This window comes from Erpetoichthys calabaricus, chromosome 12, assembly GCF_900747795.2.
Source record: "Erpetoichthys calabaricus chromosome 12, fErpCal1.3, whole genome shotgun sequence".
Lineage (NCBI taxonomy): Eukaryota > Metazoa > Chordata > Cladistia > Polypteriformes > Polypteridae > Erpetoichthys > Erpetoichthys calabaricus.
This window is the reverse complement of record NC_041405.2, coordinates 115,082,358-115,098,626: the sequence shown is the minus strand read 5'-3', so window position 1 is coordinate 115,098,626 and position 16,269 is coordinate 115,082,358. Positions and strand designations below refer to the sequence as shown.

General features: G+C 38.5%; 1 protein-coding gene across 1 annotated transcript in view; it reads right to left on the bottom strand.

Annotated features, from left to right (window-relative positions):
• rab9b (RAB9B, member RAS oncogene family) overlaps nucleotides 1–16,269 on the bottom strand; it is a 1,039,984-nt gene that overhangs the window by 941,370 nt on the left and 82,345 nt on the right. The window lies entirely within an intron of this gene.

Genomic DNA, 16,269 nt, shown 5'->3' with positions numbered 1-16,269 from the left:
AGTTAGCAATGCCATGGTTACCTGTAATACACACAAACAAAATATATATATATCATTCATACACAGAAACTATACACTACTGGCACAGTCCAAGAAAACCTATTTCAGAGGACATCGACAAACTGTCCTGAATATACTGTGATTAAAGAACAGCTACTGAATATTTTCCCCAAAACAAAAGTAAATATTTACTCCAACATATTTTCAATGTTCAGGGGGCAGACACGGTGTAGTTCTTCATAGTTTTCTAAGCATTCCCCATTTTTTTAAAGGCAAATATTCTTCAAACCTCTCTACAAACTTTCCATGGATTATGTGACAATTCAACTGCAGGATTCTTGTGCCTTACTCCATATTGTGTAATAAAGAAAATGATGACTACATGAACAAAGCCTCTCTTATACAGTACACCACAGTCCTATCTGCAGAAAACCACAGCTCTTACACTAGCCCTAACCACAGTATTGTTGAGCAAAACATTTGAAAGAAAAAAAATACAAAAAACTGCACAATCACAACTTATATACTGTAGAAAACTAGCTGAAATACCCAGCATTGGCCGGGATGAAAATAAAGAGCTTTTTTTAATTGTTTGAGAAAAATATAATTAAAAAAATACAACTTTAAAAATAAAAATAAATTAACAAACAATGAAGGCTCACTAATGTGCTTGTTTTGCGGTCTTGTATGTATGTTATCATCCAGCTGACACTCATAACCGACCAACTCTGTTTAATTTCAAAAGCAACAGGGGCATGGTGGTGGTGCTCAAACATACAGAATGCTGGCAGTCATCTCCAATTCGCCCTCTGGCGGTCATTAAGAGTGTCAACTGGATGATAACATGCATACAAGACCACAAGATCACCCCCCCCCACCCTACCCAGAAGGGGGTGGGTTAGGTTTGATTTCACCCTACAGTATTTTTAGTTGACTAATAAGAAACATGTGTACCAAGTTTCATGAAAATCACTCACACACATTACATACACACACACTTTTATTTATATAGATAATGGTGAGACACTGCGACATTGGAAACCCCCACTGATGTGGTGCCACTACAGGCTAACCTCACTATTTTATTCCTGACAGTATTCCATGACTTTCATAGCTTTGTAGACTTGTAGAAATGTGCTTCATCACAATGAAAAAAACCTGCTCATAGGTGGGTAAATGTCAGATAAGAATCAACAGATCAACAATGGTACTCAGATATCTTGTTGTATAAAAACACTTCTGCCATCATATAAAGCAGGCATGTCAAACACGCGTCCCCCGGGCCGCATGCGGCCTGCAACAGAAATCTAAGCGGCCCGCATGACAGATCCTAGTTAGCACTGAACTTGTACAAAATGATTACTATCATTTGTGATTGAATCATTCTGCATCTTCAGTGTTACTTATTGACTTTTCTTACTTTTGCCTTCTGACAAAAGCGCGTTTTCCCATGGCATTACGGTACCGGAAACGTCATCTGCTAGTATAGCCACGAGCCTTGACCAAAGTTAATGAGCCGCAACATCACAACTGAAGTGCTAGGCTGCAGCAGGGGTCGGCCTTAGGCATGTGCAAACTGTGCACCTTCACAGTGCCGCCAAATCCCAGGGGCCGCCACACCAATATATATTGAATATAAAACAGAAAGAGAAAATAACGACACAGCTGACGGCAATGTGGCCGAAAAACATTGTGTTTCTTGTTAATTAGTACGTCCAATTGTCACTAGAGTCGGAGCAGTAAGCTATATGTAGTATTATAACGTTCTGCCGTAATGAGAATATCATGGGCCTCCACTTGGTTTTCAAGTTAGGGACACGCGTATATAGAAGCATGTCATGAGCACGAGGCAGCTATGCAGTGTCCGCAACGGATCTGGGCATCTGACAGGAGAAGGGGCCACTGATTCTTTCTCTGCCCAGGGCCGCCACAAGCCTAGAGCCGCCCCTGCTAAGGCTACACTACTGGCTGGGCTGCTGAGACTGGCCACTGGGCAGAACTGACCATCACAAGTAGTAATAGCCCACATATTTTCACGTTTTTTTGCTCTAGTTTCATGTAAATTTGTGCTAGTATTGTAACGAACAGTTAGTGCAGACTACAGCTGAAGATCTGAAGTGGACTTGAGAAGTTGGAGAGTTGTTTATTAACATATTTTTGTGATTTTGAGTTTTGTATAATTATTGTAGGTCAGGTGGCTTTTTGCATATTGGCTTATTTTACAATATAAACTTTGAAGTAAATTTAGTAAAGTAAAATTTGATTTTTGGAGGATTTGTTTTCCAACTTGAATTTCTGAGCAATGAATTCAGTGAGCATTTTTGTGATTTCAGTTCACACAAACAGGGCATTGCGCTGTTCTCTTACAACGTTGAGAATGTGCCTGAGAATATCCAAATGGAATTGAAGTGCAGTCAGATTCTATTCTGAAGGCAAAATACAACAAAGTTGGTGTGCCAGGCTTGTATGCTTACCTGCCACCCTCGTATATGCAGATCCGTAAGTTGGCATTGAGAGTACTGTCAATGTTCGGAAACACTTACCTTTGTGAGCAATTGTTTTTGTTAATGAAAGCTACCAAACCCCACATCGCTAGAGACTTACCGTCGAGCACCTTTCATCCCTCATAAAAGTTGCAGCTGCACAAGATTTCAAGCCTGATATTGACAAACTGGTTACTAACAAGAGATGCCAAGTGTCTGGACAAAAGAAATAAATCTCACACTGTAAGGCTCCTATATAAGCAATGAATATAATATAATAAGGACCTAGCTAAGAGGCTAAGACTCTAATTCTACACTGTTGTATGGCGACTGTATGGAAATAAATTGCTTTTCTTTAAACTTTAAGTGTTACATTTTTTAAAGTTTTCAGTATTGGAAAGAAAGCTACAGTAACTTTGTATAATAGTATAGATAGATAGATAGATAGATAGATAGATAGATAGATAGATAGATAGATAGATAGATAGATAGATAGATAGATAGATAGATAGATAGATAGATAGATAGATAGATAGATAGATAGATAGATAGATACTTTATTAATCCCAATGGGAAATTCACAAATAGTATAATAGTATAATAGTATTTGTTACAGTGCGGCCCAATCACGCACATATGGCAGTCGAAGCGGCCCACCAATGGTAGTGAGTTTGACATGCCTGATATAAAGGAACCCAAAGTATGCCACAAAAACTCACTCTTATGTCATTGCACCATTAGCGTCACCCTGCTTTAGTTACCCACCAGAGGATGGATCCATACTCTAAATGATTTTATACAATATCATGGTGGTGCAAATTTTCCAGCGTTTTTAACTGAGGGACTCTTGCCACGGACATTCCAAGAAGATGGTGTATTTACATATACATAAAAATTGGACACAAATTAAGTATTTGCCCTTCCTATAGCAAAATGTATGATATTTCTAGCATCCTCTTTACTACCATTAGTTCATAAAAGCCCTTTCTTTTTGTTTTTTGCCTTAAAAGGTCCAGTTAAAGTAGGCATGACACCCTTTGCATGGAGGGGTTCCTTCTTGACCTCTTTCAAGGTAAGTAGCTGTTAGGCTTTCCTCTTAAAAGCATCCTCTAAGCCAGGTGATTGGAAATAACTAGAAGCATTGACCACACTAGTTGATTTTCATGCCTTGCACTATCAGTATCCCACCTGGGAATGGTGTTCTTCTGGCTTCTGGTCCTTTCTTGGGAAAAATGGAGAACATGCTCTGATGTGTCATGAGTTTCTCGTCTTTTTTCTCCTGTGCTCCCAGATCTTACATTCACAAGCAAGAAGAGCAAATCCTGACACTTTTTAGCCTGCAGAGTTGAACTCCTTAGTCTGCTATTGGCATGTTTTATTTCTTTTTTTTTGCTATTTGAACTCTGTTGAGTCATCAGCTATCAACTCCACCCTTGACAATGTACAGTTGTGTGTTCTGATATGCTTTTTTAGAACTACTGATGTCAAGGTTTAAAATATGGGGTAGAGGTCCCCTGAGGGGTGTGAGTTCCACTAATAGTTCCTCTGGACTCCCTGAAAGGCAGAAAATCAAAATTGTGGAGGTGTCTCTGAAAAAAAATTAAAACGTTGCGGATTACTCATTGCCTTTTAGTAATTTTGTGAGGTAGTAGAGTGTAGAAAGCTCTTTACAGGCAGGACCCGAAGGTGGGTGTCTGTGAGTGCATCACAGGCCGGATGGGACAAGATGAGTGCATGGCAGCAGTCTGGGCACAGCTAGATGTTTGACTGGCAGGATGCCACATATTCATAATCTATTGGTGTTTGCCTATGGTTTCAAATTAACATTGCTCATGTGTATAATGCTGTCAATGATTAAAATGTGTAGCAAATAAGAAGGGAACTCAGAGTACAAAATGTGTTAATTGTTTTTTGTTTCAAGGTAATTCATTGTTCCGGCAAATACTGAATGCTCTACACAGTGTCCCACTACAAGAGGCTCACATTTTTTTGTTTGTGAAAAATGCTATCAGGAGTACAATATATCGTCTTAGTCATTTAATTATGCTGCAAAATTTGAAATCTATTGAGCATTAGCATTTTAAAATATCTAATAAAGCTGCATGATGAAGATAACACTTTTGCAATAATCAGCACTTAAATAAAATGACGTTGTCATCTTTCACCAGATGCGCAGCTCATTTCCTCAATTCCATTGCTATGTAAGCATTAAACCTGCAACAGTCAGCATACCCCATATCCTTTAAGGCATACATTCTCTAAATATGTTCTCAAAAATCATCCATGCTAACTAAATAAACTGCTTAATATTGAGCAAGTATACAGTATAATGATGATTTGAAGTTACATTTTCCCATGACAAATTCAGAAGTTCTCAAGTGAAAATATGGCATGACTTTCCAATCAGAACTCATCAAGCTATCTTTAAAATGCTTTGTAAGTTTGGAGTTTCAATATGCTGAATATACTGTATGTGACCTAGCAAAGAAACGAAATCAAACAGAGACCCAGTGAGCATAAAGGTCAAGGTGGGCATCTGGTGGCCAGGAATCTCAAGTTGGCACACCAGGTCATACCCATTACATTGTAACATTGGCACTCCAACAGTCAAATGTAAACAGATTTACAGATAATGAAGTGCTTGTTAGCTTTTTCTATTATACTAATAATTTGGGGAATTTCATTAGTTTTGCTTAACTGTTGGTTAAGGAAAAAACGGAATGATTAACAGCGCTGAATCTTAAAAAGCAAGTCAAATAAAATGAAGGCAAATAAAGTTTGTTCTATTAACAACATTAACTGTCGACTAATTAAGAAAGTGGAAGAGAAAACCTGTAACATTGTGGCCCTCCAAGGACTGCGTTTGATACTTTGGCCTTTGGCTACGAAGAAAACCAATGAAAAGGCAAGGACAGAAACAAAGAGACAGAGAGAGGACCCTGAATGTACGTACTCATCTGCTACTGACGCCACTTTAGTTCAGGTATGCAAAAAAAGCAGCTATTAAGAGTTTACAAACATGGAATATGTTATTTAATTCAAAAAACAATCTGATATTTTACAGCCTGCTGAGATTCATTATTTTTATTTTGCAATGTTTTATATTGTTAATGGTTACAATATGTTTCATAAAATATATGTCAAACTCTTAAACATTATAATTATTTGGCTAGAAAAAAATGAATTATGAAGCATTAAATTAGATTAGATTAGATTAATTTTTAATAATCCCATAAGGAAATTCAGATGCATATAACAGCAGAAACAAAAAAACAAAGCTACAGACTCACAGGACAAATCATACAATCAATCCAGTCAATTCGTAAATAAATGTACATTGTCTGCGGTGGGCTGGCACCCTGCCTGGGATTTTGTTCCTGCCTTGCACCCTGTGTTGGCTGGGATTGGCTCCAGCAGACCCCCATGACCCTGTAGTTAGGATATAGCGGGTTGAATAATGGATGGATGGATGTACATTGTGCAGATATTTCAAAATGAACTTCAACAGTACATCAGGTGGAAGCACTGAATTACCTGATAGCAGTGGCAGAAAAGACCCCCAGTGGCTAAAACAGTGAGAATGAGCCTGTGGCTAAAAGTGATCCAAGAGAGCGTCTCCTGTAGGGGATGGAGGGGATTGTTCATGATGGCATTCTAATTTTGCCATCCTCCTCTTTTCCACAACAGATTCCTGTGTACCCAGGGCTCACCCTGTCATGGAGCAAGCTTTCCTGATAAGTTTGTTCAGGCATTGTGCTTCTTTTGAGCTCAGGTTGCTTCTACAGGAGACTGCAGCATAAAAAAACACACTGGGTATTGTTGCTTTGATACTTTACAAATACATATTTTTTGTTATTTTGTTATTTTACATAGTAATAGAGAGTTTGATTGCTGTATCATTGAGGTACATCTGAATAATAGCTCATTTTGGATTGAAGTAGTAATCTCATGATCACTTTATTAATTAAGCCATAAACTTAAAGAAGACAATAAAATCCTAAACAGTACAAACTCATGTGATGTCATTCTTAGAAAGATGTGTAAAGTTTTAGAGTGCCTTGTTGGAATAGAATCCTACTAGCTGGGGTACGACCAAGCAGGATCCACAGCACACATGCACAGGAGACAGAATGGACACTTATTACAGTTAGCCAGTTAGAGACGGTTTAATTGAACTTTTATCAACATCCCATGGAAATTACCCCAATTTTTGGCTTCACAGTATAATAATATGAAACCAACCTAATCGATTCTGCAGTCATGAAGGGGGTGACAGGTGGGGGTGGATGTCTAGGGTTTGCAGCCAATCCCAGTAACCTCAAGCACAAGACAGGAGTCAGCCCTTCATGGGTCACCAGTCGTTCACAGCAGAATCGCACACTCATACTCACAATGGGTCAATCTGGAATCGCCAGTTAACATAAACTGTCCATCTTTGTGGATGTGGGAGGACAAACTGACTTCACCCAGAGGAAAACTCAACTGTTGATAGTTTTTACATCTTTACATGGGCTTGCTCCTGCCTATTTATCTGAACTGTGTGCTTTACACCAGCCATCTAGAGTGCTTAGATCTTCTAGTCAGTTGTCTCTGGTTGTCCCTCGTACCAAGTGTAAAACTAAGGGGGACAGGGCTTTTGCAGCTGCTGCGCCTCACCTGTGGAACTCTTTACCTCAACATAAAACGGAGTCGTCTACAATTGAACTGTTCAAAACAAGATTAAAGACTCATTTCTATTCACTTGCTTTCTGTGATCTTCAGTAATACTGATTGTTTCCTCATTGGGATTATGTAATCTTACTTCTATTTATTATTTATTTTATTTATGTTCATTTATTTTATTTCTATTTATGTTATTTATGTCATTTGCATGTTTTTTCTTCTATTATTGTAAAGCACTTTGACCACAGCATTCTTATGTTGTTTTAAATGTGCTATATAAATAAATTGACATTGACATTTAGACATAGGGAGAATGTGCATGTCCATACCCGTTTCAAATCCAGAATGCTGATCTGTTAATTACTGTGCACTGAGCTCCTCACTGTGTAATATAGTGATTTACAGTATAAACACAGAGCAGAAAATAATAACTGCTACTCAAAAAATAAATAAATCAATAAAAAACAAACAAATCACAGGATATGTCATGTATCAGTGTTAATACAATTTTATTTTTTAAAAAAGCCATAGGCATAGCAAATTAGTAGTCATCACTTTTTCATACTTCCACCTCATTAAATTAGTGAATTTGAGATGTCACAATTAGTAATGTATCATTAGTGGCATTGGACTGGGATGTCTAAAAAGAGACATGTTTACCAAAATGTTACCAAATGGCAACACAGTGAGAGAAAGCAAAAATGAATCTGAAACTGAAGCCTCAGATACAACGTTTTAATTAAATGTAATCAAAGATGTCTTTTGTAATTATTCATTTAATAATGTGACCCTTGAAAAATTACAGTGACTCATTTTTAATTAGAATATAGACGATCTTGTGCTTTATGTAGGTTTTCTTTAAATGGTCCAAGCTCCTTGCACACCTCCAAAATGTGGCTGTTAAATGAACTGCCTTCTGTTAATGAGTACATGGTTAGTACTTGTGCATCCTGTGCTCAAATCCCACACTCAGTTGTTGGCTGTGTTTTACTTGTGTGTTCTTTTCATGTATGTGTGGGTTCTTCTCTGTATTTTCTGAGAGAGTTTAACAAAGTGTGGAGCATGGCAATCCATGTGGACCTTGGAGGAGAACTGCTTCTCCTCTAGATACAGAAATGAAAGCTGGTCTAGTCATATATAGAATTCACCAGGATGACCCAGAGACTCTGGCTAAGAAATAAAAACTCCAGTTGTCAACTTTATTCCTGGAGAAAATAAACCTCCGGTGGGGGGCAGTTCCCCTGAGCATTCTGAAATATCATAAGAACCTATCCATCTATCCCACTAAATCCTAACACAGGGTCACGGGGGTCTACTGGAGCCAATCACAGCCAACAAGGCAGGAACAAACCCCGGCCAGGCAAGGTACCAGCCACCATAGGGCATGCACACACACCAAGCACATTTTAGGATCATCCATGCACCTAACCTGCATGTCTTTGGACTGTGGGAGGAAACCAGAGCAAACCCACGCAGACACGGGGAGAACATATAAACTCTACACAGGGAGGACCCAAGGAGCGAACCCAGGTCTCTTAACTGCAAGGCAGCAGCGCTATCACTGCGCCACCGTGCCACCACGTAAGAACCCAAATAAGAGTATTGTAAAAACAGAGTGATTCCTTTTCAGTTGCAAGGTTCCCACCATCTCTGGTTTTACATGCTATATTGCTGAAGAAGTAGCTCAGCAATTTCACAATGGCACCAAGAGTCACAGCTGGATACCAAGAAGGGAAAGAAAATAAGAAAAGAGTCAATAAGTGTTCATGACGATTACCAAGCTTTTATTTTTGAAAAAATGACTATCAAATAGAACTTAAAATGTATTAACTTCAATATTGCAGTGCTTGATTTATAATATTTTCTGAGTGTTCTCTCTAGCCACAAGAGTTCTATATTTTTTTAAAAGCAGACAGAAAATAGGAAATTTATAATAAAAGAAAATGAGTGTGTGCCTAAAATAAATGATCTCTCTCAGTAATAAAGCATTAATTTTGCAGGGCTGTTTGAAAGCATCATCTATATATATATATATATATATATATATATATATCTTAAATCTCATGCATCCATTGAACTTGCTTTGTCAGCTGGACTAATTCAAATAAAACCTGTCAAACTGCATTTGAAATGTTGCATCATTTGCAGGCCTTTTTCAATTCTAAACTCTATATGACCTTCAAGTAGTCTGTTAAAAGCGTACGTTACAGGATCGGCTGGACTTGAGACAATGATTAACTGGCCTTGTTGGTTATTTCCAAAACTGTACAAGTATGTCACAACATGGGAGATAATCATCCTCACTGGTCTAGTGCAGGGCGCACTCCCACACACCTTACCATCACCATGCCCAGGCCATTCTAATGTTCTAAGTAGCTAACACTATATGTCTTTAGGATAGGATGAGGTAGCAAAAAATGGAATGCCCAGTGAAAAAGACCCAGAAACACTAGAAATTATGCAAAATCCACCGGATTCGAACAGAGTTAGCTGGAGCTGTAAGAAAGCTCAAACAACATACATGGATCATACATGAATAAAAACAAAATACAATGAATTATTATTTTTTAATCCCACATAATCCAGTGGGCTAGGACTTTATCCATGCACTTTGAACCCATCTATGAAGCAGTATTGCTTCTCACAGCATAAGGTGACCATCATTTCTGCTACAGAACCACTTTGCTGCTCCACAAGCAAATGAGGCCCAGACAGATAGTGGCAAACAGTGACTGTGAAGTGGAGCACACATGGACATATGTGCTGCTAATTTGTAGACACTGGTGTTTCGGTTTATCTCAGTATTTTTCACATATCTTTGAGAAGACCGCTCACAAGTAAATTCTAAGGACTGACTGCATAAGTCAAAGTGGCTCCTGTGCATTCAGAGGGTGAAGGGATTTCATTTTTTTTTATGTGTTTTGCCTTTCAGGGCCATCATTTAAAATAGTCACAAACTCAAATAAATATCGTTGAGAATAGAGAATATGTCCTGGGTATGACATTAAATTCCATCTAGCCCTGCAAACGGTCCTCCACCTTGCAAGGAAAACTTGGGGGTTGGTGGCACTCCAGCCTCCATAAAAACTTCACACAGCTCCAAAAACGGCAGACAGGACTCCGTGGGAGTAGCCCTAAGGAAGGTTGCTTGCATTATGAATGGGATGGAGGAAGATGCTCAGGAGCCTCTTTCCCAGAAGAGTTGAAACCGCCGGAATGCCAGTGGGGTCAGGCTTTTTGGGGATCAGAAGTGGTGTGGTGCTGAGACATCGCCTTCTGCACAGCAGCACTTGGGTCCAGGTAACACAAAGTAATTTTGTCCAAAAAATTCTCCAGAAACTAAAAATACATATTAGAAAAGAGTTCTGCTTGGCAGATAATGAGTATATAAAATAATACAAAAAAGAGCAAAGGAAAAACATCAAAAAATTTTAAGAAGCAGCAACATCATGCATTGCTTTAAAGAGTGTCCAAACTTAATTTAAAATAACAGGAAATATTAATTAAAATACTTCAGTGTTAGGAAAGAACGAGTCATTTAAGATTCTGGTTTTGACTTTGTTCTATTTCCTGACTAGAAGTTTAGTTTTGTTCTGAGAGTTTTGTGAAAAGTTTTCAAGCTTGCAATCTCTGCTTCATCTGATGACCCTTTAGTTTTCCTTTGAATAAAAACTGAACATACATAACTGTCAAAGATCTTTACAGTTGTCTAAGCGTAACTCTCACTGGACACCATATGTGTGTGAGAATGTGTCTGTCATAAATTTAAGATTTTGGCATATATAGAATTTACTGTTACATTGATTTTCTGTTCATTTTTAGTATTTTTGTTATTTTTAGTATTATTTTTATTTCACATTGGCCACAGACATGTTGTTTGTGGTTGTTTGGGCTGTTATTGCCATTTCTCACAGAAGATGGCAGCTTGTATACTAAGTAGCATCAAAGTTTCTGGATTCAACTAAAAAGCCTGGTGAATTTAAGCTAGTGCAAAATGTGTTTAAAGAGAATTTTGGCATGTTTTTCGATTTTTGTTTTTCTTTTGGGGGTTTAGTATTTCAATGTCTTTGATATTTTAACTGTTGACCCCAGTTTGGTTTTGGTTTTCGAGTTTCCCTCGCTTTTCCCTTCTCTTTATCCATCCACTTAGTGTTTTAAGTTTTCCATCATGTCAGGCCAGGATGCTGCCATGCTCATTGTGATACTTACCCGTCAATAACAGATACTTTAGATATGATTAAAATCACAATCAATATTCAAATCCTAGACAAGCTAAATGTTATTTTATTGTGATGAATGTGTGTTTTGGTGACCTTATAACCAATTTTATTAATTTTAGACTTGGTCTTGTGGTTGTTTTTGATTTTATTTATCATACTGGTAATGCCATTTATGTTTTCTGACTTTAGTGTGGTCATCACTATTTTGTACATTTCTCAGTATGGCTCTAGACATATTTTTTATTGTTTTTTATGATGGTTGTGGGGCACAAAACATGGAAGTCCCTTTATGTGTTATGTCATCATGCCTGTCTATTTAAGATGGCTCATGTTCAAGTAGAGAGAGCTAAGGATTTTGAAAATTAGTTAACATAACCCAGCCCCGTGTTGCAAAAAAGGTATCTGGAAAAACATTTAATGAATGAATGAATGAATGAAATTAAAAGCAGAATTCCTAGGCAAGGCTGTGGTGCTGCAAGGATTTGGTAAACAAGACCAAGAAATTTGAAAACTTTTGGGTCTCAGACGAAGGAATGACTAAAGGTGATTGAGGTCTCTGTGTGTGCTAATATACCATTGGAAAGGACTATTGCACTTGTCTGAGTTGGTGTCACAAAAAATGTTGCCAGCTAGTTGAAAGACAATGTCAGATTGGTAGGGACACTAACATTTAAGTGACTAGTGCCACTTTTTTTCTTCCGATTCAGTGACTTATGGACTACAGAGGGAATAGGAAGATATTTTATGTGTCCAGAATCCTTAAATATGCCTCCCTTCACCTGCTTTATTTTAGTCTGTTTAAGCTTAGCCAAACGAGCAAACCTCTCACAGTAAATAAAGAAATCTGATGTCTCTGCTTACATATTTTACCTTTGTACTTGGAAATAATAGAAACAAGAAGTTACATGGCAGATGTTTGCTACTTGGTATCTGAGGTAGCTATAGAGATCACAATAATGAGATTTTCTTAGTAACTTCTTTTTTTATTCTTTTGTTTCATAGTCACTGTCCCCCATGATTTCAACTCCTAAAGATGGTGAGAAAATGGATGGATAAATGGATGAAAAATTATACACACCAGTTACTAAAGCAAGAAGCACAATGTTATCAGCCTATTCTGTAGTCCAATATTATACGGCAACTACAGCAAGATCTTGACAACTTTCTTGCACCCACTTTGGCCACGTGAACAAAGTTTATAAATGTAATGCTAATGATTAATAACTTTGAGTGGTGGGCAATGGATGAATGAAAATAATGATAAACCAATGTGCACATTCGATAACCAAAGCCCAGACATATGTATCCTAAGCTAGAGTCGCTAAACCAGGCCATTTAAGTAGGGACCACCACCAAATTGTCTCAGCAAAACACTTCATTATTAAATCCAAGCTGTACAAAGTGGGTGCAGAGACTGGTTTGAAATGGACATTGTAGGAGACAGCTGGCAGCTCAACCCAGGATGGAAGGATGGGGGAAAGCAGCTGCTTTGGGACACTGCCTCCCCCAGGACTGTAGTTGGCAGCTTCCCTGCAGCATAGCGGTGCCCTGGATTCCCACAGGGCACCATGGGATCTGGAGTTCATCTTCACACCCCTTCTTGGTACCGTGGGTGCCGCCAAGGAGACGCTGCAGGGAGACTGGGGAGACCCTACTGTCTACATAGCCCGGAAGTACTCCAAAGTCATGGGGACAGAAGCACAGAAGTACTTCCGGGCTGAAGAAAATACAAGCTCTCCATCTGATCCGAAAGTGCTGACGAGTCACGTGGACGGAAGTACAGAAGCACTTCAGGGTCAAGGACAATTTAAAGGACTGCTGTGAACCCAGCAAGCAAGCCTGAATTGGGAGGGGGTGGACAACGCTTGCCAGGAGGTGTGAAGGAGATAGAATATTGTGTTTATTGCTCTGTTCTTGTGTTTATTGTGGCTGTGGTGCTTTGGAGGCACTGTTTTTCAAGAAGAAAAAATATTAAAAGTTTTCTTAGCGCTTTTAACCTGTGTCCAGAGCATCTGTCTGGTGGGCTTAAAACGGGCCTACTCATTGACAACATATACCTTCCCTCTGGTGTTAATGTCAATTTGGGGTACCCCCAGCAAAACAACAGGTTTGTCTCCTCATGATACTTCAGCCAGCAACAGCTCTACTAACAATTAAATAAATGGATATTCATTTTTTGACTGAGGAAATGCATAACTATTACGTTGCATTAACCAAAGTGCTAAGCTCTGCTTATTTGCTGCTATCTCCCCGAGCAAACATCAAATGTATATTGTGTTCACTTTTTCAGGTCATTCAGTGTGGTAGGTGGTAATGAATTTCTCCAAATGGCAAATAAATATGTTGTAATTGGAGCCAAGTATGGTGACATCTCAGCTGCTGATGTTTTGCCATCAATGAGCATGATTTCATGAGATGTACCAAGTGATGTTGTGTCAACTGAAAAAACACAACTGGCAATGCACCTGGCTGCTATACCAAAGTTTGGTGTAACTACAGAACATGTGACACAGGCTAAAACAAACAAGTCACATGTCATCAGTCACCTGTTAATATGGTGGTGTTCAGTGGTCCACTCTAGAGGATAAGCGTACTGCTGATTGTATTAGACACAATGTAAGAGAAATCCTGGAGGAACAGTGCAAACTGGAAATGTTTTTGTAACAGATAATGCGGACAGAGTTAGCTTGGTTGTGCTTGTCATTATTTAAAGTTTGTGCTGTGGTATGGACTTCATAAGTCATCTAGTAATGATGAAACTGAACTCAATGAAATTTGAGAATTAATTGATACCTGTAAAAATTTAGCAACTCTAGTGAAAGAGCTAAAATCAATCGTTCTTTATTAAAAAAATATTCAAACAGTGTGTTGTTACAAAATGAAAGTTTGTTAAAAACTCTATAGTCAGTAGCATAGAATTTGGATGACTTATGAGAATTAGAATACCAATAAGAACTTAGTTTGTCTGTTGCACCATTGCATAGTCTAACCTTACAATATAACCATTAGCCACCTTGTGCTGACCAAAATCCTACACTTCATTAAGTCACAGCAACACAATATCAACTCTTCAGACATCTTCATCACATAGCTGGTGACACAGTTTTTTGGCCCCAGGCTAGTTCATAAGGTGTCATACACATATTAAACAGCACAGAGGATGCCAGAAGAAATGTTTGGGAACCAGCTAGGTAACCCCATTTAACCAGCCACAAAGCATCAAAATGTACCCATGGCACGCTAAATAACTGTGGCTTCTTTGTAGCCTATCTTAAGTTTAGCATAAAGTTCTTTCAGTGGGAGCACAGTTTGCTCTGAGGATCAGGACCAAAAGAACACGTTTTTATGGCATCAGAGGAGGAAGGGGCAGGGCCTTCTATGGACACTCTGGATGTGGCAAGGTGTCCCCTTTGGCCATCTCCTTGGAACTGTGGTGGAAACAGAAGATCCCAGTGTGGCATCGCCTACCTTATCAGAGCCAGGAAGGTGGTCCCTGGTTCTCCTAGGATTAGCTTTTTAATTGCTTCTACCTACTCAGTCAGGCAAGACTGGAGTTGGGTGAGGAGCAGAGGAAAGAGCTTGTTTGGTGAGGAGGAAGAGGAAGGCTGGGAGGTGGGAAGGAGCATTCTTACTGATAATCAGGTAGATAACCTGGGTGAGTATAGATAGGCCTGGAGAGGCTTATGCTTTGTTATTTTGTTTTCCATATTCAGTGTGTACTCCTTACCTTTAACCTCCTTGGTATATTTTGTGTTATTTAATTAATTATCTTTCTTAACTCTTAATTGGACTGTGCTGGTGTTGTTCGGGGTACATGGTCTGTGCCAGAGCAACCCCATCTAGTCAAATTGGTAAAGTCACTCTCCTAATTTTTATACTATCCATGTTTCAAACCATTATTAAAGCTTCCTAAACCAGTTCAGGAGCCCATTGCCTATTGTGGCACTACAACAAGAATGAATGGATGATGGGTGCCATTCTGTCTCAGGGTACAACTATGTATTTACCCACACTCAGATCTGAGACAGCAATCAATGTCAAACACGTGTGTTTAGGACAAAAGGAGAAAACTAGAGAACACCCCATAAAAACACAAGAAGGACATGCACACTTCACCTAGAAAGTGATTCAAATCAAGACATCACAAGGGTCTGTAGCAGCAGAAATAACCATTGTGCTGTGTAAATTAAGTATTTTTATAAAAACCTGAATAAACATAATGCTGGGCTGCGAATAAAAGACTGAACTTGATTAATGCCTTCAACTACTTCCTAAATGTTAGAGGGCATTTGTTAAAAGAGCACTACCTCTGCAATTTTTATGTGAAACATGATTCCTATTTCCCAGTGTGCAATATGTAAAGTACTCTGCTGGAAGTAATTGTGTTAAGAGATTGAATAAATAATCAGTCATTTTTGTCATGTCCTGAATCGTCTTTGTTTTCTCAATTAGCCAAATTCCAGCATCTAGATAGACCTGACAAATAAACATTAGTTCAGAACAAATAAACGGGAGTTTAGTTTAAAGTACACATCTTTAATTGGTTTTGCTTTTGGTTTGGTATATAAAAGTGTAATTGCTTGCGGACTGCCAGTGTTTAGCATCTGTTCCTAAGGATTGTTTTCTGAATGAAAGCAGTGCCATCATGTGGTAACTGCATACAGTGCTCTGAAAGTGCACGAGTCGGGTTTTATGACTTGTTGTTCCTTTGCACAGGAGCTTAATTCAAGTGCTTGAATATCACAGTATTTTTGCTACTTGTGTTACTTTATTCTATGTATTCTTCTTTCATGACACTTTTACCTTAATTTAATGCAGATAATGCATGTGATTTTTGAATATTTTTAAAAATGATGTCATTTTTAAAGTTATGGCTTATACATATTAACACAGAAAAATTTTGG